Genomic DNA, 12,695 nt, shown 5'->3' with positions numbered 1-12,695 from the left:
GGGCCACTCGCATGATCAGGGGGCAGCAGGGCAGGCCCTACAAGAAGAGGCTGCGGGACTTGAACCTGTTCAGCCTCCACAAGAGAAGGCTGAGGGGGTATCTAGTGGCCTGTTACAAACTAGTCAGAGGGGACCAGCAGGCATTGAGGGAGTCTCTGTTTCGCCGAGCTACCAGGAGAGACTAGAAATAACGGTCACAAGCTGGCAGAGGGTAAATTCAGATTAGACATCAGGAGGCGCTACTTCACTGTCAGGGCGGCTAGGATCTGGAACCAACTTCCAAGTGAAGTGGTGCTGACTTCTACCCTGGGAGTCTTTAAGACAAGGCTAGACAATCACCTTGCTGGGTCATTTGACCTTAGTACTCTTTCCTATCATGGCAGGGGGTCGGACTTGATGATCTACTCAGGTCCCTTCCGACCCTACTAACTATGAAACTATGAAATCATTCTTCAACAGCAATCTTCATCTCAATCAGGGAAAATAGCTCTAACACAAAAAACTGCATCAGCTCTATCTGGGCTCACTTGTATTCCTCCACTGCCTTTCTGATCTAGCATCACAGAATCCAGAGATGGACAGGATCCTATTCACTGTCTTCCCAACTACCTCTCTTTTTAAGGGCATTTATTGCATGTAGTCACTTTTTGGTATCAGTGGCACTTTTTGATCTACATGAGATGCTGACTACGCAGTAGCCAAATAAGACTGCACATGACACCACCAACAATGCTAATATGTTACTGTGCAGTATTATTCTGCTACCACATGGTAGCATCACTTAAAAGGCATGTGTTTGCGCTACAGCTTAGTAACTCCAGTTACATGATTATACAAGTACTAAATATATGCACAGTAACCACTGTGCAGTAGTGTCTCATGTAGATGCAACCACTCTTGGAATTTAAGAGACTACAAGGCTACAGTAAATACCTTTCCCTTCTAACTCACAGACCCAGTATAATCAAAGTTAATAATAAAAATAGGCAGCACCAAAAGCCATTTATTTACAAATGCCAAATCTGCAAATTTTATCATCTTCAACATAATGCAGCAACTGTTAACTACTGAAAAACCTGGGCTGCCAACTGTCCATAAATCTGTGGACAGTCAATAAAAAACAAGCCTAACAAGGCCTGGCCATAAAGTCCATAAAAACAGAGCTATCCATAAAAAACTAAGAAGCCCTGAGCTTGATGGACACTCCTTGTACTGGTACTGGAGACAAGTCTTGATGCATAGACAGCTCATAAAAGCACCACCTGGTGTCTGAATGGGATCAGAGCACCCCACACAGTTCATTCTCTCAGGGCTTTGTGGCCCAAGCATGTGCTCCTGCTGCAGTGTTCAGTCACCTGACTATAATGCTGCTGGGTCACATTTAGGGAGACAGTTCTCCTTCTTTGGGAGTTCATGCCCAGAAAGAGGGACCACGGCAAGTGAGAGTAGGATTGGGGGATGCAGCATGATAGCAGGTATCATTGGGGGTATCAGGATGTGGAGATGAGTAGGAGACCCCTATGATGGAGGCAGCACAATGTAAAACCATTGCTGTAGTTGAGCAGGATCACCAATCCAAGAAAATTTTGTTTACTGGCAATCTGCAAACTTTACTGACAGCCAAACTTTTTTAATATTGGTGGTGTTAACCCTTTAAAGCTGAATCCAGCCCTTGTTTACATTTATGTTATGTAAAACGTATGTCAGTAAAAAGTTTTCAGATTGTCAATAAAAATCTGTCTTTGTTTGACAACCCTGTCAGCAACAGTTCAACAAGTTTAGAAGACTAATTGCTGTTTGACTAGGAAAAGGAATGCTTCTCAGGACACTGAGGTGATACACAAAGAGCCACAGTGTGTTAAAGTTCTACCAGAACAGCAACCAAACAGGGATGGGGAAGATTTTAGTTTAACATCATATTTAAAGAAGAACCCAGACCTGAACATTATTGCACTGTTGAACTCTAACGCATACGTAACTGTACCAGGGGTGCTAGACCTACCAAGAGAAGAGAACTGTCCCATGAGATGGACGTATGGATAGAAGAGAAGAGAGCAGAACAATACAGAAAACAACAGAGAGACTGAGAAAAGGTAAGAGAATGTTAGAAAAGGGTAAGAGGAAAGGATAAAAAAAAGTGAAATAAAGGCTATATTATTACAAGATGCCTCCAATATCCCTTGTTGTAACTTGGAAGTCCTTTCATTTCCAGCAACCAAGTGCAAGAGTAATGTTCCATTCTTTCATCATAAAGAAGTGAACAGAGCTTTTTAAAGACATAAAGAAAAAGTGGAGGAAGAGGAGAGAAAGAGATATTTTCTGTAAATAAGGAACCAGTACCTTTGTTATGTCTTGTCATCATAGCCTGGCCAATTCAAAAACACTGAAATGAGGACAATACACAGTGTATCATTAAAACAGCACTCTAGTTAAAGTAGCTCATAGTTCCTGATTGGCTAGGGACAAATATTCAAAAAGCCTGAGCCTGAATTGATTCAATCTTTGCAGGTGAGTGGAATCAGTTTGTAACCACACAGGCTAGGGACAGGCATTACACATAAACTGGTTTAAGTAACAGAACAGATGCTCAGTGCACATAAACCAGTTGGAAAATGGCTGAAACTGGTTTGAGATAAACCTGGTTGAATGTAGTATCAGACTTAACTGATTTGGCTCAAACTGGTTTATTCAATGTCTGCCCCAGACCCCTTGCTCGTTTAAGATAAATCAGACTCCTCCAGCATCCCAGTATACTCTCTGGGTTGGGTGGGGCTCTCTGCTCTACAGCAGGGCTGGTCCCTCGTATCTGCTCCCTGCCTGCAACTCCAGAGACTGTGGGCTGCTTCCCCCCTCTCTTCACCACTCCCTGATAAGCAGGAATTCCTCCCTTCTGCCTTGCTGAGGAAGTGTCTGAGTGTTAGCTAGCAGATCACCTGCTGGCTATGGTGCCTGCTGAATCACCAGGTAGAATCAATAGGCAGAATCAACAGATAGCTGGTAATGTCCCTCTGTTGTTTTCTTATTGTGGTGATAAACACTGAGTTAGGGGTGATAAACACTGTTATCAAGTCCCTGCTGGGCTACTCAGAGCATCCTGATGGGGCCTGGCCATGGTCCCGCCTCCCTCAGCTCAGTACTGTGAAAGGAAGGGAGGGTTGCTCTAGCACCCCCCAGCTTCTAGCCTGAGCCACTGCAGGTATGTGCCTGCATTTCCAGAATGTCGGTCTGATTACAAAACTGATTAGACTAACCTGCAAAGATTGAATCAATTCAGGCTCAGGCTTTTTGAATGTCTGTCCCTCTCCACTGAAGAAATACAGGCACATGCCTGCAGTGGCTCAGGCTAGAAGCTGGAGGGCGATAGGAGTCCTCCCTTCCCTTCATCAGTGCTGAGCTGAGGGGAGGGCATGGCCAGGCATGCCAGGATGCTCTGATTAGGGAGAAGTCCCCCGTCCTCCTGACCAGCAAGAGAGCCAGCAGGAAGCTGAGTTTCATAGATTTCATAGACATTAGAGCTGGAAGGGACCTAACAAGATCATCAGGTTCAGCCCCTTGCCCAAAGGGCAGGAATTCAGCTGGGGTCAGATGACCCCAGCAAAATAAGCATCCAAACACAACTTGAACATGTCCAGAGTAGATGCTTGCACCACTTCCAGGGGGTGTCTATTCCAGACTCTGGAAACTCTGATGGTAAAGAAGTTTTTCCTTACGTCCAGTATACAGCAAAAGCTCTGTTATCTGGCATCCCCTTGGAATGGGGGATGCTGGTTAATCAAATATGCCGGTTAATCAAATTCACTCCATCAGTGTGCCGGTGCACTACGCATCCAGGTCAGTGTGCTGGGGAATAGGGAGGGGGGCCCCATGCAGGCTTTGCCCCGGGGCCATGGTCCACAAGGAAGAATCACAATAGGCTCACGGTGGCGAAACCAGAAGTTGGACTTCCGATTTCACTTTGCTGAGTCCCTCAGAAGAGTGACAGATGCACTGGAGCTTTCCAGTTGGTGATGTGCTTGATAACATGGCTTTTGCTGTATATCCCCGAGTTACAGACCAGGGAGTTACACAGGGAGTTGTTAGTATTTATCAGCCCATCAGACAAAACAAAATCCTCTCTCATTAGTTCAAGCTCTTCGTAAACAACTTTTTCCAAGGAAGGAACAGAGGGACATTATCAGTTACCTGTTGATTAGCTCCAAAGAGCCCTAAGCTGATACAGTCCTGTCTGCATTTGTCCTGTCTCCCATGGCACAGACTGTAGCCAGCATGTAGTATGCTAGCTAATGCTGAGAGGTGTCTGTATAAGGCAGAGGGGAGAGGGAAATCCCTGCTTAAGCAGCGAGTGGTGGTAAGGGGGGGAGGAGGAAACCAGGCAGATGCTGCTGTACCTGCAATCTCTACTGGAGCTCCAGCCAGGGAACAGAGGTGTGGGGCCAGCTGGGCCGGGCTGGAGCAGAGAGCAGAGCCCCACCCAGGGGCGGGTTGCTGGAGGACTCTGGTTTAACTTAAACCAGCAAGGGGTCTGGGACAGACATTGAATAAACTGGTTTGAGCCAAATCAGTTAAGTCTGATACTACATTCAACAATGTTTATCTTAAACCAGTTTCAACCATTTTCAAACTAGTTTATGTACACTGGATGTCTGTTCTGTTACAGGTTTAAACCATTTTCGGATCACTTGAACCAGTTTATGTGTAATGTCTGTCCCTAGCGATTGAGACTAAGTGGGTGCATCTATACAAGATGCCATAATGCACAGTAGCCTATTCTACTGCTTATTAGCGCATCATGGCAAAAACCATGCTAACACAGTAATGTACAGTAGAATTAATCTACTGTACATTAAGCATCACAAAAAAAATTTGTCTTTGCTACTGCACCTTAGTATGGGCTAATGCGCCTTTATGTAGTACTTCACATTAGAGGTACTGAACTTAATGTGCAGTGGCAAAGGTGCTTTAATGAACATGTGGACATGCCCAGTGAGAGCTACCCACCTCCACTTCCCCTCAAAACACTGTCTTCCAGAAAGTTCCTCTCAGTACACTGTTTTCTGCTGGATGCATCTGTTTATACTGTTAAAGGGGCTTTAAATCATAAAGATGGTCCATAGTTTAAAGAGACATTTAATATATTCAAGAGAATTGGAGAGACCAGTAATTAAATTCACATAATGTTTTATGTTTAAAAACATGTGGGTCCCTACAGTTGAGTTTAGAAACTAACAATTAATTGAACTGAATGAATACAGTGATTATTTTCCTAAAGTAGAGCAATGAACAGGTGTTTTTCCTTTTCTCATTTGACCCCAGAGAAACAGCTCTCCCAGAATAATCTGTGACTATAAGAATGAATCAGTTTTGCTCAGTTTTCTACTTATTTAATTTCCCTGCATGTTTATTCCCCCCCCCCAGAATTATGTCACAAGTAGAACAAGACACTTTTTGAACACTTACATATCCATAGTACAACTATTCAATAGGAAGAGCAGGTCCATTACTATGAATATAATGTACAAGTAGCTAAGAAAAATGACTAGCTATTTCTCCCTAACAGCTGTTTGAAGCAGTCTATAAAATGTTCAGCTTCTAATAGTATTCATCTTATGCCATTGGAAAAATGATACTGTGATGGGCTAGCTGGCAGTGACCTAGCCCAAGGGTTTTGAAAGGGCAAAAGATGATTGGAGAACTTGGGATTCCCTTTCCGCACCAATCAGGCCTCAGAGACTCACCCTCCCACCCACTCCCGTGTCCCGATTAGCCCCTTGGGTCACCTGGAGGGGGATAAAAGGGGCAGCGTGGGCTGACTCAGGGGAGACACCAGTGGGGGACCACAAGGAAGGCGCTTCATAGAGCTGGCAAGAACTGAGCCAGCAGGGTAGGAGCAGTGCCCCCGAAGAGCTTGAAAGAGCAGGGCCTGCAGGCAGCAGTGGGACCCTCAGCAGTGCAGCGTGCAGCCAGCAGGAGAGACTCCTCACTGGGCTCCAGGATCCCCTATGAGAGGCTGCATTTAGCAGGAGAGGCTCCCCCCACTCCAGGAAGGGTCTGAGCAGCGACCTGCTTCCAGCTCCTCCAGTCAGAAGCCAGGCAGCTCAATGTGAGGCCGGGGCTCTGGGAAAGTCAAGACCTCTAGCAGGGTGGCATAGTGCCACCAGTAGTGGCTGTGTGGCAGGGGTCCTACCTACCACAAAGGAGATCTGGGTTCAAGTCCCAGCTGAGGTGACTTGGGGTGAGGGAGATAACAAGAAGTAAGTCTTCTTGCAGTGGAAAGGGGCCATTGTGTTTTCTCCCCCTCCAGGTACCAAGGCCCTATATTTCCTTGTCATTTTACATTTTGTGCCTTTTTATATTTCACCAACCAGTGTTGCTTGTTCTGCTGTTTGTGTTTTATATTTTGTTAACCCTGTTTTTTGTCAGTGATTGTAAGTGTCTAACCTTTGTTGAATCCTGCCCCTTTGGGGCATTGTAGTGTCCACTATACCCTCTGATTTATGCCTGTTACGTTCCCAGTATTAAAAGGTATATGGTTACGTCCCCATTGGTGGTCTGGCTCTCCTCTATAGGGGGAGGAGAGTCCCTACACCTCCCACAGTACTTATGCACCTGCTTTTATCCCTTCAATTGGAGAGGGGGTACCTCTTGGACTACCGCCCAGGTTACAATACTGTCTACATTATCCTCCTTCCCTCCTTTTTAATCTCTTTGGAATTATGCAATGACAGAATTTTTCTGCACTGAGACGGGACCATAAACGTCTAGTGTCTGGTTATTTGTTGGGAGAAGCAGATCAATATGGTAAAAATAAAAGGTTATTCCAAACCTTTGCCCATTTCCTGAACATCAATCAAAAGCTTTAGGCTAGAAAATTCTCAAGTTAAAACATTCTTTCTACCATGCTCTCTCTTACCATTTATATAAAATTATATGTCCTTTTGTTGGAGGTTAAAGTGTAAACTGGGGGTGGTACTACATGTTACCTTTCCCACATCTTAAAATGGAGTGTCTGCATGTTAAGGCAGGAAAAGATGAGTTAAGTGGGCTCTGAGCATCTCAGAGATAATCCTCTTTGGATGAGGATTATCTCGAGCTTGTTTTAGGCAGCTCGTGTTGCAGTAACGTTAAACTGCTATATGGGGCCACTACAATCTGGGAGTGGTCCTCCAGAATACAAGATACGCTGCTCCCAACCCCCTACCTGTGGATGACATATCCTTCAGATATATCATCCACATTAGTGCCCTGGAGCAACAGCCAGGGAGAACCAGCACCTAGGGGGATTTCCAAAGAAGGTAAGAATGCCCTCATTTTCCCTTTGTGCTCAGAGGCACATTTCCCTCCACTTCCCTCCCCTTTCCCTCCCATTCTTGGCTCACTTCCTGCCTCCTCCTTGGCTCCCAGCTCCCTGTTCACCTGCTGCTGCCAGCACTATCTCAGAGGTGAGGGAAGCTCCTGTCCTAATCAAAGGGTTATGCAGGGACTGGGCTCAGCTTGGAGAGTAGCAGCAGTGGGGGGGTGGGTTCCCCCTCTCTGCCTGCCCCCCAGATGTTTCCCACTAGGCCAGGAGCAGGCAGGGAGGGGGAATTTGCCCACCTGCTGCTGCCACTTCTAGTCTCTGGGCTGAGCCCAGTCCCTGCACAGCCCCTGGAGTGAAACAGGAGCTTCCATCACCCCTAGTATAGCACTGACAACTGCAGGTAAGCAGGGAGCTGGGGAAGAAAGCTGGGGGAAAGCAAAGGTGAGCCCCAGGGGAGGGCAGGGAACGATCCCCAGGGTCCAGGGGAGATGGGGGTTGGAGATGCAAGCCACAAGGGCCAAGGGTGAAACAAGGGAAGCCACTGGAGAGCTAGCGAGCAGCTCTTAGCCATGCCCCTGCTCACCAGCCCTCTAGCAGCAAGTCTGAGCAGTACAAGTCAGAGAGGGTATTAATCCTTACCATGCAACTGCTCAGACAACGTTCTAACTGCAATGCCACTTACTTTTAGCATGTCCTAATCCCAATGTGTAACAACTCCCCTGATTTAACAGGGGGTAGAAAAATCCATCTTACTTTCCTCTGGGTCACTTAACCATGTTGGGCCCTTCCACTGGGCCTAGTACTATCATGCTTTCCAGTTTCTAGGTATTCTGGGTCTTCTTCACAATAGGCTTCTAAAGACCTGGATTATGTAAGAAGGACTAGCAAGTCTTATGAGAAAAGAGAGGAGGATTCAAAGTGCCATTAAAATTTTACATCAATGAGATCAGGTAGACTAGGACAAATAGGTCCTGACAGAGAAGCCAAAAGATGGGCCAGGCAGATGTCCTCTCCAGAAGTGAGACAGCACTGGAGAGGAAAAAGGCCTTCTTGTGAAGAGAAGAACAATCTTTGTGTATGTCTGGGGAGTAGATGGGGAATGCGTTGTCATGCCAAACCTACCCTGCTCCTCAGTCGGCAAGAAAAGTGGTACAGTAGACAGACTGATCTCTTTAACCTCTTTAACCTCAAGTTGTGATTAGATGAAAGAAGTCAGACTTAGCTGATGGAGGAAAGCTTTGAAGCCTTTGGAAAAGAATTTGAATTCAACAGATAACTGGCAATGAATAAAAGATCAAACTATAATGCTAGCAGGCAAACAGATTAGTCAGTGATCAGCTTGATTCTGTTATGACTGATATATAATTACTGAACAGAAAATGTTTTTCATTCCAAATTGCTTGAACTTGGTGTCACTTTGTTACACTTTGTTCAGTAAGGAAATAAAGACACTCTACAGTAAAACAGCATCCAGCTTCTAATCAGCAACACCAAATTTTTGGCTTTTGAGCTACCTGTAGATTTCTATGGATTTGCAACTTAGATGCAGTTCTCATGATGTAAGCAGCTCTATCAGGCAGTGAGATTTCCTTAGTGGACGCAGAGTGTAGAAGTCATTGATCAAAGATTGAAAAAGGAGATGCCAGTATGTTCCTCACAGGGAAGACTGGAAACCTGGAGAGGAAGCCATGATGAAACATGGATGATGATGTTGCTTTGTCAAGTCATGATGCAATTTAATGCTTGTGTGGGGCAATGATACCTGCCATCTCACAGAAGTGAAATAGCATGTTGCTGACAACCCATCCCAGCAAAGTAAAAACCATTTCCACAGAATTGGTTGCCACCTGATCTGCCTTGGTGTTTTATACTGCCAACATAATATGTGAGCACCTACTACATAAAATCAGTGGCAACAGTGAAGGCCCTGGTGGGTTTCATGCAGGCTCTGGCTTTTATTTCTTTTCAGGATAAAAATTCCTCTTGGGATAAGGTAAGCACTTTTGATGCATTAGATATTATGTTTTGGCTGGGTGAAAGGGAAAAGTGTTTTGTCATTCTTATAGAGGAAAACCTTTTCAGAGAGGAGGTTTTGCAGCCCTTTCTATATTTGGATAGACTCACTAAGAGTGATCAACATTTCTAAATTAAAGAATAACTTAGTTCTATTTTCCATGATAAGGATCAGTGTTAAGTTTGGCTGAAAGTTAGAAGTGACGCCTCCTGTACAAAGAGGCACGAGTTAGACTTTTGCACTGATATAGTGTGTGACCTTCAGTCTTTCTACCTGTGGAGTGGGAATAAAAATATTCACTGTGTTTGAGTTGAGCAGTTTGAGAGTCTCTTGAGAGTCTCTTGTACCTAGCATAATTATGGATATTTGCACTAATATTCTAATTTAGGTATGTATTATTTTAAAGAACTATTTAAATGCATCTCATCAGAATTATTCCAGACCACTAAATGTAGTAATTTGGGACTAAAAATATACGCATGATTTTTTAACAAATTACACTGATATATAACTAAAGCAACATTAAATGTTTAAGGTTATTGCACAGCACATCTCTATTGTCAACTTAAAGTACTCATCTAATACCTCCAGACATCTGTAGGCTGCATTTATCTGGAACACAACTACAGCTTATCCTCACAGCCAGCTATTATAGCCCTTTGAAATGCTGCTACAAGGCATCACAATGATAGCAACCACAGACAAAATAAGACATTTCATTAGGGACTGTTTAACAACCTCCTGAATGCTGCCTATTCAGTTTTTTTCACCTAGCTGCACAAAAGGCAGCTGAATCATTCACAGAAGCTCAGGTTGCAAATTACGAAGGCACGACTGCCATCAAGTTCTGCCATACAGACCACCTAGTTACAATAACCAATAATGTATACAGCAGTATACATGAGGGAAGGTTATCCTGAAGAATTAAGCTATTGCAGAATCACTGTAATTGAGATAAGGAAAGATAAGTGAATAAAATCAGTTCATAATTTAACCTTTCTTTCTGAGCACAGGACGTACCCAAGATTGTATTTTCTTCTAATTTATACAACTAATATTTATTATTAGTTAATTATTTTTACTCTATGGATTCATTGTGACCATTCTAATGTATTGCTCAAATAATGGTCAGATCAACTGGTTCCTTTGCCTATGGAATGGTATAAATGCTAAAATTTACTTCTCACAGGCATATGTACAACTGCACTGGACTCCTTTAGTACTTGCAGAAAGTGAACTCAACAAATGAACAAATAAAATGAAGGCACATTCATTTAAATATTAACATGGCTTTTTTGTGTGCATTATTTGCCTGTTTTTGCATATGGAAAAAATAAACTGTAAAAAATCTCAAAGTTGGCATAGCATAGGATTGAGCTCCAAACCAATTCATAATCTAAATTGAAACAACACAGCACAGCTCTAGCATACTTACATTCTATACACCCTAAATAGAGTGTGTAAGTGTAGTAAAACTGCAGGGTTCGGGGTGGGGAGAGGTTAGAATATTCCCTACTTACATGTCATATTTACATCATTGGTTTCTAAGTCACTTGAATCATAAAAGAAATGCTGACAAGACACTTAACTACAGGGCCCATGAGTGGGCGCTGTTTAACTGGGAGAGAAGAAAGAGGATTGTGCACTCCCTCACCACTGAAGCAACTGGTGTTGTATCTCTAATGTCCTTCAAGTGCCAGTTCTCCAGATATACAAAATACATGATCGCAATAGAGATGTATTTTTGCCAGTATACTTATAACATCATGCAGCAAAAAACATCAGTTAATCTCTCAGTATCATAAATATCAACATTCCTTTTTAATAATGTCTCCAGGATGTCGAGTATAACTATCAACAGGAGTTTAACTAACTAGAAAATCTCAGTCTGATGTGACAGACCCAAAAAAGCTGACTTTCAGAGGCAAGTCCTGTGTACACACAGGAAAAACAGCAAAGCGCTTTTTCAAAATGTTACAAATCAAAGCCTTTATGTTCAGTTATATAGGGAGAGTATATGAATACAAACAAAACTGTGAATATTCTCATAGAACTCTCCTGAAAAATAAAAAATATATTCCCTTAATATCTACTTTAAAAATCAAGATTCTTCCAGCTAAATCAAAGTAATATCTCTGAAGGGCTTTATCTTGTATCTATATTAAATGTCTGTTTTTTAATGGTTTGTACCATATTCTCTCCTTCAGTATGCTTCATTAAAAAGAAAAATTTTTAAAGTCTTACTAAACACTTCCAAACTTTATGTTTTGAGGGGGAAGCAACAAAATATAAAAGCATAAAGTTGTATGAGTTTACTTGTTGATGGAAGAAAGACACCACATCACCTAATAAAAAAGATCATTTGTACATTAGGACAATATACGTTATTTGGAATCTTTAACTTTTAAAAAAATACTTGTGAACCCACTGGTAATACTCAGTGCCTCCTTTTCATCTTAAATTAGAATGCTTTCATCCAGAATACTGTATCTACTGCCTGTGTACCTTGTAACATCCAGTGAAGGTTTTAAATACTACTGCAGGCATATATTCTATAGCATTCAATTCATACAACATTATTGTTAGTAGGAAAAGGAAGACACAGAGAATGTACTTACACAATTAGGAATATTCCTTCAGGAGCTTGCAAACAAGAGGATACGGGCATAAGAGGGATAATAAGAGTCACTGACCCAGTAATCTCTGGTTTAAAGGGCTTGCAGAGAGACAAATCCAATGAGTGGGCGAGAGAGAGCGAGCGAGCAGAAATTCCAGTCTTTCTGGTCAGCTTGGTTTTAGCTTTCTTTGCACTAAAAATCCACATTAAAAACTCTTTGCCGTAGTTATCTACAAGGCTGTTGCTGACTTGAAAACTTCCAGAGTACAAAAGCTTCAGGGCTCCCTATGATAAGGACATTCTAAAGATGCCTTCAAATATTTACATTGAGCAATGTTTCTCTGGCAATGAGCCCCAGATCTTCTCTTCCCCTTCTGCTAGTTGAGTCTGCTGGGAATAAAAACTGAGCTCCTGTTAATCAGGTCTGCTCATTTTTCTCCTTAGTTCTATTAGACAGTTTTTCCCCACTATCAGTGATGTGCTAAAGCTTTATAGCAAATGGCTCTGATAGAAATCTCCCCACCCTAGCCCCTTTCCTGCTACTTTATTCAAATACAGATAAAATTCATAGCCCCGCCTTAGAGGATAACCCATGGCTGGTGAAATTAAACTCAGACAAATTAGCACTGTAATGTGTTTAGACTATTAGAAGGTAATTCATTCTACTGTTTAAAATACTGCAATGGATTAAGACTGGAATTCATATTTCAGACTGAATATTAAAAAACATATTCATTGTAATCTTTTATTGACATTTTAGTACAATA

General features: G+C 42.7%; 1 protein-coding gene across 2 annotated transcripts in view; it reads right to left on the bottom strand.

Moving 5' to 3' along the window:
• FREM1 (FRAS1 related extracellular matrix 1) overlaps positions 1–12,364 on the bottom strand; it is a 163,917-nt gene extending 151,553 nt beyond the window's left edge. Inside the window, exon 1 of one of the 2 annotated variants that reach the window (XM_019517566.1) lies at positions 11,930–12,364. The gene's annotated coding sequence lies outside the window, so the exon portion shown is untranslated. The remainder of the gene's footprint in view (positions 1–11,929) is intronic. The other variant, XM_019517564.1, reaches the window with a different exon arrangement.
• Between the last annotated feature and the right edge of the window lie 331 nt (positions 12,365–12,695).

This window comes from Gavialis gangeticus, unplaced genomic scaffold (genome assembly GCF_001723915.1).
Source record: "Gavialis gangeticus isolate Ggan-Ray unplaced genomic scaffold, GavGan_comp1, whole genome shotgun sequence".
Taxonomy (NCBI): Eukaryota; Metazoa; Chordata; order Crocodylia; family Gavialidae; genus Gavialis; species Gavialis gangeticus.
This window is presented reverse-complemented; position numbering and strand designations above follow the sequence as displayed.